Here is a 13,425-nt window from a genome sequence, read left to right on the forward strand (position 1 = left end):
CTGCCTTTGACACTGTTGATCACTCAATTCTACTATCATCTCTTGCTGACCTGGGGATCTCTGGCACTGCTCTGGCCTGGTTCTCCTCCTACCTCTTCAACCGCACTTACCATGTAACCTGGCGTGGAGCAACCTCCACACCTCACCCTCTCTTAACTGGAGTCCCCCAAGGGTCAGTCTTGGGTCCTCTCCTGTTCTCTCTCTACACCTGCTCCCTGGGCCCCCTCATCCTATGGTTTCTCATACCATTTCTATGCTGATGATGCTCAGATTTTCCTCTCCTTCCCCACCTCTGACTCCACCATCTCCTCCCGTATCTCTACCTGTCTGTCTGCTATTTCCTCCTGGATGCACTCGCATCACCTCAAACTCAACCTCTCTAAATCTGACCTCCTTTTATTTCCCTCCTCCTCCTTCCCCTCCTCTGATCTCTCTATCTCTGTTCCTCTGGAATCTACCACACTCTCTCCCTCTTCCTCAGCTAAGAACCTTGGAGCCACCCTGGACCCCTGCCTCTCTTATTCCCAGCACATCTCCACTCTGGCACGCACTTGCCGATTCTTCCTGAGCAACATCAGAAGAATCCAACCCTTCCTCACCAACTATGCTACCCAGCTCCTGGTCCAGGCCCTGGTACTCTCCCGCCTAGACTACTGCAACTCCCTCCTGGCTGGCCTCCCTGCGTCCGCCACCCGTCCGCTCCAGCTCATCCAGAACTCTGCTGCCTGCCTGGTGTTCTCTCTGCCTCGCTTCGCCCACGCTACTCCACTACTCCGCTCGCTCCACTGGCTCCCGATCACCGCTCGCATCCAGTTCAAGACTCTTGTACTAGCCTACAGATGCCTTGATCAGACTGCACCCAGCTACCTCCAGACCCTCATCTCTCCCTACACCCCCACTCGACCTCTCCGCTCCGTCTGCACTAGAAGACTAGCTCTACCTCCGCTACGCTCCCCTGCCTCCAGAGCCCGCTCCTTCTCCACCCTTGCTCCGCAGTGGTGGAATGACCTTCCTACAGATGTCAGGACTGCCCAGTCCCTGACCACATTCCGGCGCCTCCTTAAGACTCACCTCTTCAAACAGCACCTATAGAACTCCTCTGTTTGTATCCTGGGACACTATCACCCTTCATGTAACTGTGCTTTATTTTGATCTTATCTGCCCCCTATTTTACTGCATTTAATCCTGTACTTCAGAATACTGTAATCTGCCAAGTGTTTAACCTGTAGTACTTTGTATTTAATCATATCCTGATGTAACTATCACTATTTAATCATATCCTGATGTAACTATCACTATTATCTGCTGTATTATTGAATTGTGGTTTGTCACACTTGTACTTTGCTTGAACAAAAGTTATTGTATTTCTTGCTCTTATTGTATTACTTGTATTGCAACACTTGAAATGTATTTGCTTACGATTGTAAGTCGCCCTGGGTAATGGCGTCTGCTAAGAAATAAATAATAATAATAATAATAATAACATAGCTAGGTAAGCTTTCAACAAACTCAGCAATGCATTGAACATTAATACATTTTAAAAACAAAACATCAAAGTCACAGCATGCATTATATTCGGACCGGGACCTTTCAATTTGATGAGAATAAGCGGAGTGTGACATTAACAAAAGTGACATTAAATTTGACTGTATTATGGCTACGTCTGTCTACTTTTCATACATTTACACTGTAAAAGATGAGGCTGAAGTTGGCTTATTCGCCGGCTTCTTATTCGCAAGCTTTTAAGTGCATAAATGTATTTGTCTACACTGAATATGTAGCCTTGCATTTAATGGGTTAAATCACGTTGGGCCGCTGATTGCTCTGCCAGTACCTGACAAGGGGCAACCCTCTGCAAGCCCCACTTGTAGTTACCCCGGCCCAACGTGGTTTACTGGGGAAGAACAGCGGGTAAATATGCCACATATGCCAATTGCTAAAGTGGAGCGAAGCGATCAAAAAAAGGCACCAAGTAAGAATTGTGTGAATCTTGGGCCCCAGCACCTTTCCAATTGTGCCTATTTGCTTGATGCTTGACAAGATTGGCCTAATTGCTTCTCCTAACTTGGGCTTTTGTGTTTGATATCATCCCTTTAAACGGCGTTTTTCTTGTTTTTTACATTGACAATGTTTTTGTTATAGAGTCATAATTACCGAAAATAATATTACACAAGGAAGTAATAGGAGGCTGTGTGGTCCAATGTTTAAAGAAAAGGGCTTGTAACTAGGAGGTCCCCGGTTCAAATCCCACCTCAGCCACTGACTCATTGTGTGACCCTGAGCAAGTCACTTAACCTCCTTGTGCTCCGTCTTTCGGGTGAGACGTAGCTGTAAGTGACAATGCAGCTGATGCATAGTTCACACACCCTAGTCTCTGTAAATCGCCTTGGATTAAGGCGTCTGCTAAATAAACAAATAATAATAATATTCCAAAGCATTTTTATTTAGAATATGCAGCTTTTATTTTAATGTTCTTTTCGAGCTGTCAAAAATAACTTTGGAATAAATGACTTCATACAGATAAAGTTAATACAGTCGTACAGTATTAATAATAATAATAATAATAATAATAATAATAATAATAATAATAATAATAATAATAATAAACAAACAATATTAAATGGAGTGGCCACATTATTAGGGAAGCACCCTAAAGGCACACACCAGACGCGACGCGAAGAGGGACATGACAAAGTGACGCGAGAAAATCAATAAAACCAATGCTTTTCAATAGCACCCTTCACACCAAAGAGCGACACAACAAAGCGACGCGAGAAAATCAATAAAACCAATGCTTTTCAATAGCACCCTTCGAATGAAAAAAAAAAAAGAACCTGATCCTATTTTTGCGAATTCGTCGCGCGACTACACAACTGAGCAATCAGAGAACAGCTTCATGTCATGTGGTTTGAAATCAAGTTCTGTTTCACTTTGTGACGGGTGCCCACCACTTGTGTGTATTTTATTATTTATGTAGGTATTTATTATTATTATTATTATTATTATTATTATTATTATTATTATTATTATTATTATATAAATATATTGTGTTTATGTGCGGACGGATGAAAGCCGTCTGACATGATTATTTATTATTTCAGATGACTGTGAAAACCGTGCGTTTGTGTTTTGTTTATTTATTTAAAAACCCTGTGTAGAAGGTGACCCTCTCCCAAGTTAATTCATTGATTACTTGTTGCTAATCAGGAGATGGTCACCTGTATAAAAACCTGCAGCTTTCTGTGCTCCAGGAGGCGAGACGTAAGTCTAAATAGAGAAACAATTGCTATATCTAAAATATACTTGTTGTTGGTGTTTGTTTTACTTTGTCCAGAGTGCCTTTTACTTTGTTTTGTGTCGTGTTTTGTTAATTATTAAATACAAGCGCAGCAGCGCCGTTTTGCCCGTACAACCATTCATTTCCTGGTCTGACGGCACCACCCACGCAACCACCTGGAAGTTGGTTACGTAGTCCCGGTTCCTTATTTGCGATGTAGTTGACAAAGCAGCATGTCCTTTTTCTGTGTGTTTTAACTCACTTACACATCTTGCTCAATTAATATATATGCTACTATTTAAAAAATAATCGCTCCTTCTTTAAAAAAAATAAAAACAAAAATATTAATAACAAATCTGTATCAGCAGCATAGCGGTACCCTATATTACCCGCTTGTTTCATCCCATTTACCCCCCTTAGACGCCTCGCTCACTAAATATCGAGGTATCCCTAGATAGGTTATCATCCCCACTTTGCAAAAACGCTAAAGATTTTAGTGAGCAAGCCGTACCCCACAATCAGAAGCACCCCAAAATGCAGCCCATTATAACCAATAGAGAACGCATGGGGGCACATCTTTGATGCAAAATTTACCCCCCTTAGATGCCTCGCTCACTAAATATCGAGATATCCCTAGATAGGTTATCGTCTCCTCTTTGCAAAAAAACTAACGATTTTAGTGAGCAAGCCGAACCCCACAATCAGCAGCACCCCAAAATGCAGCCCATTATAACCAATAGATAACGCATGGGGGCACGTCTTTGATGCCCAATTTACCCCCCTTAGACGCCTCGCTCACTAAATATCGAGATATCCCTAGATAGGTTATCGTCTCCTCTTTGCAAAAACACTAAAGATTTTAGTGAGCAATGATTTAAATTCAACACTTCCAACAATATATCCAAGCATCTTGTTGGCCTTTTTTATAGCTTCCCCACATTGTCTAGATGAAGACATTTCTGAGTCAACATAAACTCCTAGGTCTTTTTCATAGTTCCCTTCTTCAATTTCAGTATCTCCCATATGATATTTATAATGCACATTTTTATTGCCTGCATGCAATACTTTACACATTTCTCTATTAAATTTCATTTGCCATGTGTCTGCCCAGTTCTGAATGCTGTCTAGATCATTTTGAATGACCTTTGCTGCTGCAACAGTGTTTGCCACTCCTCCTATTTTTGTGTAGTCTGCAAATTTAACGAGTTTTCTTACTATACCAGAATCTAAATCATTAATGTAGATTAGGAATAGCAGAGGACCTAAAACTGATCCCTGTGTTACACCACTGGTTACCTCACTCCATTTTGAGGTTTCTCTGCTAATCAGTACTTTCTGTTTTGTACATGTTAACCACTCCCTAATCCATGTGCATGCATTTCCTTGAATCCCTACTGCGTTCAGTTTGAGAATTAATCTTTTATGCGGGACTTTGTCAAAAGCTTTCTGGAAATCTAAATAAACCATGTTGTATGCTTTGCAATTATCCATTGTCAATGTTGCATCCTCAAAAAAGTCAAGCAGATTAATTAGACACGATCTCCCTTTCCTAAAACCATGCTGACTGTCTCCCAGGATATTATATTACCATATAGGTAATTTTCCATTTTAGATCTTATTATAGTTTCCATAAGTTTACATATAATAGAAGTCAGGCTTATTGGTCTGTAGTTACCTATTTCGGTTTTGTCTCCCTTTTTGTGAATCGGAATTACGTTTGCAATTTTCCAGTCTGTCGGTACAACCACTGTGTCAAGAGACTGTTGCATGATCTTGGTTAGCGGTTTGTAAATAACTTCTTTCATTTCTATGAGTACTATTGGGAGGATCTCATCCAGCCCAGGGGATTTGTTTATTTTAAGAGCTCCAAGTCCCTTTAACACTTCTGCCTCTGTTATGCTAAAGTTATTTAAAATTGGATAGGAACAGGTCGACATGTGGGGCATGTTGTCCATGTCCTCCTTTGTAAAAACCTGTGAAAAGTAATCATTTAATATATTTGCTATTTTTTTTTCTTCGTCTATGATTTTGCCATTTGTGTCTCTTAGACATTTAACCTCCTCTTTGAATGTTCTCTTGCTGTTATAATATTGGAAAAACATTTTGGAATTGGTTTTAGCCCCCTTAGCAATATTGATTTCTATCTCTCTCTTGGCCTTTCTAACTTCCTTTTTGACTTGTGTTTGCAGTTCCAAGTACTCTTTCTGTGTACTTTGTTTTTGGTCCCTTTTAAAAGCTCTAAAGAGTGACTTTTTTCGCTGAATATTTTTTTTAAATTGATCTATTAAACCATGTTGGCCATTTTGTTTTAGATTTAGATTTGTCAACTTTTGGGATGTAATTGTTTTGCTCCTCTAGTACTACATTTTTTAAAAACAGCCATCCTTTTTCTGTGGATGTTTTCTCTATTTTACTCCAATCTACACTTGTGTTAGTCTCTGTTTCATACCTTCATGGTTTGCTTTTCTAAAATTAAACCTTAGCTTTAGTCATTACTTTTGGGGTTTTAAAAACTACTTCAAATGAGACCATGTTGTGGTCTGAGTTTGCCAATGGCTCTCTGACCTCTGTTTTAGTTATTCTGTCTTCATTATTTGAAAAGACTAAATCAAGGCATGTCTCCCCTCTAGTCGGTGCCTTGACAAATTGCGTTAGGAAGCAGTCATTTGTCATTTCCACCATTTCAATTTCGTCCGTCATGCTCCCCACCGGGTTCTCCCATTTTATACGGGGGAAGTTGAAATCCACCATTAGTATGGCTTTTCCTTTTCTACATGCATTTCTAATGTCATTGTATAACAGATTATTTTGCTTAGCGTCTGAATTTGGCGGTCTATAGCATGCTCCTATTATTATGCAATTGAATTTTTGTCCATTATTCTGACCCATATTGATTCTGCATTGTTTTCTTTGTCCTGATTTAACACCTGGGCTTCAAGACTATTTCGTATGTATAGCGCTACCCCTCCGCCGCTTCTGTCCTGCCTGTCTTTCCTATACTGTGTGTACCCACTTATATTATATTCATCTCCATCACTCTCAGACAACCAAGTTTCTGTAACACCTATCACATCGTAGTTACGTGTTAGTGCAGTAGCTTCAAGTTCTAACATTTTGTTTCTGAGACTTCTAGCATTAAGAGAAATACATTTAATAGTTGTCTTACCTGAGTTGTTGCCTTTGTTTTGATGTGGTTTCTCTTCTGTTTTTTTTGTTTTCTCCCTTCCTTTCTAGTTTAAATGCTTCTTGACCTCCTCAAGGATTCTTTCTCCGAGTAGATTGGTTCCCTTTTTGTTTAAGTGCAGTCCGTCCCACCTATATTGATAGGCATTGTTGTAGAATGTGCTCCAATGTTCAAGAGAGGTGAAGCCTTCCTGTGTGCACCACGATTTCAGCCATGCATTTTGATTTTGTATTTCTAGCTGTCCATATGGTCCTTTGCAAGGTGCCGGCAGTATCCCAGAAAATACCACAGTTTTGGTCTTGTTTTTTAATTTCCTTCCTAGCTCTCTGAATTTGTTTTACAGGTATCTTGGCCTGTCTCTTCCAATATTGTTTGTACTGATGTGGACGACTACTACCGAGTTGTCTCCTGTTCATTCTAGGAGCCTGTTCACGTTCTCATTGACGTGCTTGACAGAGGCTCCTGGAAGGCAGCACACTGTTGTAGTGAGAGGGTCGAAACTGCAAACTGAACTTGCTGTGTTTCTCAATATGGATTCCCCAACAATCATGACCTCCCTTCTTTTCGCTGCCTGGCCAGCACTGTTATAGGATCCTGGATGTTCCTTTCGTTCTCTTGATGTTGGTTTTGGTCATCGAAATTTTGAAGTGGCTCAAATTTGTTAGATGTTTGGATTTCTGGTGGCTGTGTTTGACGAAGGTTCTTTTTTTCCCTGTGTGATGAGTCAATGGGGTTTCGGTCTGTAATTCAGCCTCCCGACAGTAGAAGGCATCAAACCAACTCGGGACATCCCTTACCAAGGTCTCGTGACCATTACGAAAGTCATCTTTGTGAGGGGCGGCACCTTGGTGAAGGGCGGAAGTGCGAGTATGTAAATTCCGGCCACTGGAGTCAAGTTAGTTGTAAGGACACTTGTCAGTTTGGGATTGGTGTTCCACTGACTACAGGGGCAGGGCTTTGCATACTAAAGGGAACGTGCTACTGTGTTCGGGGTTGGTCCTGGAAAGCATAGGCGGGGTGAACAGGCCTGAGGGAGACACTAAGCGTTGGCTTGTTTTGTTTTTATTTTGTTAGCACGGGGGTGGAATACACATTAATGTTTTCTTTTCTGTTTTATCCCTTTTATGTCCGGGAATATCGTGAAGAGGACTAAGGAGTATCCAAACCCTTCTTTTTATTATTATTCCAGCACCCCCTCCCTCACGCCATTCTTTTTTCGTTTTCTTTTATTTTATCGTGTAACTAATAATATTAATTAAACTAATTTTATTTGATTGCACGTAAATTACTGTCTGGACATTCCATTATTACTCACACGCCTCACACGTGGTGTCATTGTGGGAAATGGATCCAGCTACAGTCTTGGCAATATTTAGGGAGCAGGAGGAGAAGCAAGAGGAGAGAGAAACACGGCGCCAGGAACAGCTCGCCCAGTTCTTTGGACAGCTGGTGGAGAAGATGTGTTACAGTTACGCAATCGCTTAGAATTAGTCGGTCGATTGGCACATGACAATCTCAAAGCAGCACAGCAGAAGCAGCAGCAAAGCTACAATAAAAATGCAAGAATTAGGAACTTTCGACCTGGAGACAAAGTGTTGTTGTTGCTTCCCTCATCTGAATCTAAGTTGTTTGCTAAATGGCAGGGTCCCTTTGAGGTTATTCGAGTGGTTGGAAAAGTTAATTATGAGACCAGACAGCCTGGGCGTCGGAAAGAAAATCAAATTCATCATGTTAATCTCCTCAAACCGTGGAAAGAGCGGGAGGTCCATTTTATATCTCCCGCACAGGAGGGAGAGGACTTTGGACCCTCAATTGAGCCAGTGTCAGCAATTGAGGTCCCGATGGGGGAACAATTAACTCCTGATCAGCGCAAAGAGGTAAGCAATCTTATCAATATGTTCAGTGATATGTTTTCTGACGTGCCTGGAAGAATGCATTTCATTGAACATGCTGTTATCACTCCGCCAGGTCTGAGAGTTAGACAGAGACCGTATTGCATTCCAGAGAGTCGGAGAGATTCTGTTTGGAGGGAGGTGGAGTGTATGTTGAAACTTGGGGTAATTGAACCTTCCCGAAGCGAGTTGTGTAGCCCAATTGTACCAATAGACAAGCCAGATGGGTCACTACGGTTATGTATCGACTTTAGGAGGGTGAATGCTATCTCTAAGTTTGATGCATATCCCATGCCTCGGGTAGATGAACTCTTAGACAAGCTGGGGCGAGCTTGGTTTATTTCAACTTTGGATCTGACGAAAGGATACTGGCAGATTCCATTAATGAAAGCCTCTCATAAGAAAACAGCATTTTCAACCCCAGATGGTCTTTTTCAATTTTGTACTATGCCTTTCGGACTTTATGGAGCTCCTGCTACTTTCCAGAGGCTATTGGACAGGGTATTACAACCTCATCGAGAGTATGCAGCTGCATATATCGATGAGTAGTCATTTATAGTTCTTCCTGGAGAGAACATTTGAATAGATTAGAAGCCGTCTTACAGTTTCTGAGGAAGGCGGGGCTCACAGCGAACATGGCAAAGTGCGCTATTGGAAAAGAACAAACTAAATATTTAGGTTTCATAATGGGTAAGGGTAGAGTGAAACTGTTGGTTTCAAAAGTCCAGGCTTTGTTGGATTCACTGGTACCTACCACGAAAACCCAGGTGAGATCATTGTTGGGGTTGGCTGGTTATTACCGCCGTTTCATTCCACACTTTTCCACTATAGCCGCCCCTCTTACTGATCTCACTAAAAAGAACGCTCCAAATAAAATTAAGTGGAGTGCAGAGTGTCAGACGGCTTTTGAATCTATTAAAACTAGTGCCCCAGCATTAGTAAGCCCGGATTTCAGCCAAGAGTTCATCCTTCAAACAGATGCATCGCAGACTGGTCTGGGGGCAGTTCTGTCCCAGGAAAGAGATGGTATAGAACACCAAATTACTGCCCAGAGAACGAAGATATTCGGTAGTTGAGAAAGAATGCCTGGCAGTAAAGTGGGCTGTAGAGTCCTTAAAATACTATCTTCTGGGATGACCCTTTGTACTCATCACAGATCACGCCTCTTTAAAGTGGTTAGACATGATGGATTCAAACACTAGGATTATGCGGTGGTACCTGGCACTCCAACCCTTCGCCTTTCAAATAAGGCATCATGCGGGTAAGTTACCCCAAAATGCTGATTTTTTTTTCCCGGGAGGGAACCTCGGGTTAGAGGTTTCCGAGTGTTCCTTCGGCTCCACTCTGAGGGGTGGGATATGTGATGAGTCAATGGGGTTTCGGTCTGTAATTCAGCCTCCCGACAGTAGAAGTCATCAAACCAACTCGGGACTTCCCTTACCAAGGTTTCGTGACCATGACGAAAATCATCTTTATGAGGGGCGTCACCTTGGTGAGGGGCAGAAGTGTGAGTATGTAAATTCCGGCCACTGGAGTCAAGTGAGTTGTAAGGACACTTGTCAGTTTGGGATTGGTGTTCCACTGACTACAGGGGCAGGGCTTTGCATACTAAAGGGAACGTGCTACTGTGTTCGGGGTTGGTCCTGGAAAGCATAGGCGGGGTGAATAGGCCTGAGGGAGACACTAAGCGTTGGCTTGTTTTGTTTTTATTTTGTTAGCACGGGGGTGAAATACACATTAACGTTTTCTTTTCTTTTTTATCCCTTTTATGTCCTGGGATATTGTGAAGAGGACTAAGGAGTATCCGAACCCTTCTTTCTATTATTATTCCAGCACCCCCTCTCTCACGCCATTCTTTTTTCATTTTCTTTTATTTTATCGTGTAACTAATAATATTAATAAAACTAATTTTATTTGATTGCACGTAAATTACTGTCTGGACATTCCATTATTACTCACGCGCCTTACACCCTGCTTCTGCCTATCTGAACCCAGCTGTTTCGACCCTCTTTCATCTCCCTGGTGGCTTTCAGTCTGCTAGGGGTGCAGACTTCCATGAATTGTGGGTGTGCCAGCTCCTCAAGCTCCTGTTGCTGTCTCATTTCCTCCAGCTCCATTTCTAGTACACTTACTAGTTTAAGCAAGTCCTGGATTTTGCAGCACTTTACACACACTTGGTTGAGCTCTGTTGGGTTTTCTCGGATTTCCCACATCATGCAGTTGTCACAGTTAACAAACACTAACACACACAAGACAAAAAACTCACGGTTCACAAAACAGCACACAGATTCCTTGTAGGTTTTTAGCACTAACCATTTACCAAGGAACAGATCACGTATGCTAAGTCCCCTATTTATATCCTCGCTCATGACCCCTAGGTTAACGAGCGCATCTGCTCCTCCAATCCTCAGATGCCACACCATTTACCGTCTGGGTCATTGAGTTTGGATACCGTAGCTGCGCCCCTTTCCGAAATGACCAACTTCCACCTACCCTACGGAATAAATTGTCGTGCCATTTAGTTAAGGGTACTCTGTTCCCGTTACACAGTCCCCTCACAGGTCGAGAGGGAGATCTAACACCAAGCACCATTCGATCTCTGTCACATATCCCACCGCTCAGAGTGGAACCGAAGGAACAGTTGGCTAAATTTACCTTTCCCATTACTCTCCCCTCCCGGGAAAAATAATCCGCATTTTGCTGGTCTTTCCCCGCACATTGTACCATGTGGTACATGAAGGGCTGCAATGCCAGATACCACCGAGTTTTCCGGGCATTGCTGTCCTTCATTGTGCTTAACCACTTGAGTGGGGCGTGGTCAGTGATGAGATTAAATGAGTGCCCCAGCAGGTAGTATCTCAAAGAGTGAGTAGCCCATTTGATGGCCAAACACTCTTTTTCGACAACGGAGTAGTTGCGCTCCCGAGGGAGCATCTTTTTACTTATATACAGAATGGGATGTTCAACTCCATCTACCATTTGGGACAGGACTGCACCCAAACCGACATCCGACGCATCGGTGTGGAGGATGAATCTCTTGGTGAAGTCTGGAGTGATGAGATCGGGGGCCTGGCAAAGTCTCTGCTTAACAATATCAAATGCCCCCTGACATTCTTCTGACCACTTAATTGAATTTGGTGCGCTCTTCCTGGTGAGGTCAACTAAGGGATTAACAACTGTGGCATACTCGGGGATAAAGTGGCGGAAATAACCGGCTAACCCCAGTAGAGACCTCACCTGAGCCTTGGTTTTGGGGATTGCCGTGTCCACCAAGGCCTGGACCTTGGTGACAACGGGTTTCACCCTGCCATTCCCCATTATAAATCCCAAGTATTGTGTCTCTTTTTTAGCAAACGCACATTTTCGCAAGTTAGCTGTCAGCCCGACTTCCCTTAGAGACTGAAGGACGGCTGTGATCCTAGCCAAATGCTCTCGCCAGGTGGAGCTGTAAATCACCACATCATCAATATACGCTGCCACATATTCACGATGTGGATGTAAAACCTGGTCCATCAGTCTCTGGAAGGCAGCGGGCGCACCATGTAGCCAAAACGGCATGGTTATGAAATGAAACAGCCCTTCTGGTGTTGAAAATGTGGTTTTCTCTCTAGAACTACGAGTTAAAGGGATCTGCCAATATCCCTTAGTCAGATACCGAGTGGAAATAAACCTTGCCGTTCCCAGTCTATCTAGAAGCTCGTCGACCCGAGGCATGGGATATGCATCAAACTTGGCAATAGCGTTTACCTTGCAGAAATCAACGCAGAGGTGGTTGGTGCCATCCTTTTTGGCCACTATCACAATTGGACTGCACCACTCACTCCTGGAAGGCTCAATCACCCCAAGTTCGAGCATGTCCCATACCTCTTTGCGAACGCCACCTCGTCGACTTTTTGGAATCCGATAAGGTCTCTCTTGCACTGTGACACCTGGGGGAGAGAAAATGGCATATTCAACAAGGTTAGTTCTGCCGGGCACGTCAGAAAAAATATTGTTGAATTCCTCAATTAACATACGCAGCTCCTGTTGCTGATCAGGAAGTAACTGTTCCCCCATCGAAATGTCCTTTGTGCTAGAGGTCTCTAGCTCGGGCCTCAAATCATCCTCTATATTGCCTGGGGCAAATAAGGCCTCCCTTGCCTGCCAGGGCTTTAATACATTTATATGATAAATTTATTTTTCATTACGGTGATCGGGCTGTCTAATTTCATAATTCACCTTTCCTATAGCCCGAATCACTTCATATGGCCCCTGCCATTTAGCACATAGTTTTGATTCTTGTCTCCAGGTCGAAAGGTTAGAATCGTCTCAGCATCGCCTTCAAGGTCTGATTAAACCGTTCCACCAAACCGTCCGTCTGTGGATGATAAACAGACGTCCTGATGGAACTTATTTTTTATATTTTGTATACTTGCTGTAACGTATTAGACAGGAAGTTAGTCCCATGATCAGTCAAGATCTCCTTGGGGATAGCCATAATCTGCACTAGCAAAGGGCCGACTATGTCCATTGTAATGCGTTCAAAGGGGGTGGAAATAATCGGCAGTTGAACCAAAGGGGCGGGGCGCACTCGACCTGGCGTTACTCGCTGGCAGTCTGGGCATGTGGCTACATATTTCAACACATCTTTATGAAGTCCTACCCAATAAAATCGAGCCAATATTCGCTCCCTTGTCTTGTCAGCTCCGAGGTGCCCCGCAAAAGGGATATCATGCGCCAGCCTCATGACCTTCAGTTGACAAGACGGGGGAACCAATAATTGTGTTACAGGCTGTCCTGTGCCCGTGGCAAGGTTTACCCTATACAGTAATTGTCCCTTGATAATGAAATGTGGAAATACTAGTGCCCCAGCGCCTTCAACATCCTTACCTTTAATAGAACGGACCTGTCCCCAAGTGTGCACTAGTGAGGGGTCTTTCTTTTGGCCCCACACTATATCCGCACTTGAGTGCCACATGTCTGGTATATTGAGAGGGGCGGGAGTAACCTCTGCCCTTGATGGCCCAGTAACCTCGCCCTCGCGGTCACACTACGTTCCGACCCCCTTTGACTGGCATTTGTTACCATTGTAG

The sequence above is a fragment of the Acipenser ruthenus genome, chromosome 28 (assembly GCF_902713425.1).
Source record: "Acipenser ruthenus chromosome 28, fAciRut3.2 maternal haplotype, whole genome shotgun sequence".
Classification (NCBI taxonomy): Eukaryota; Metazoa; Chordata; class Actinopteri; order Acipenseriformes; family Acipenseridae; genus Acipenser; species Acipenser ruthenus.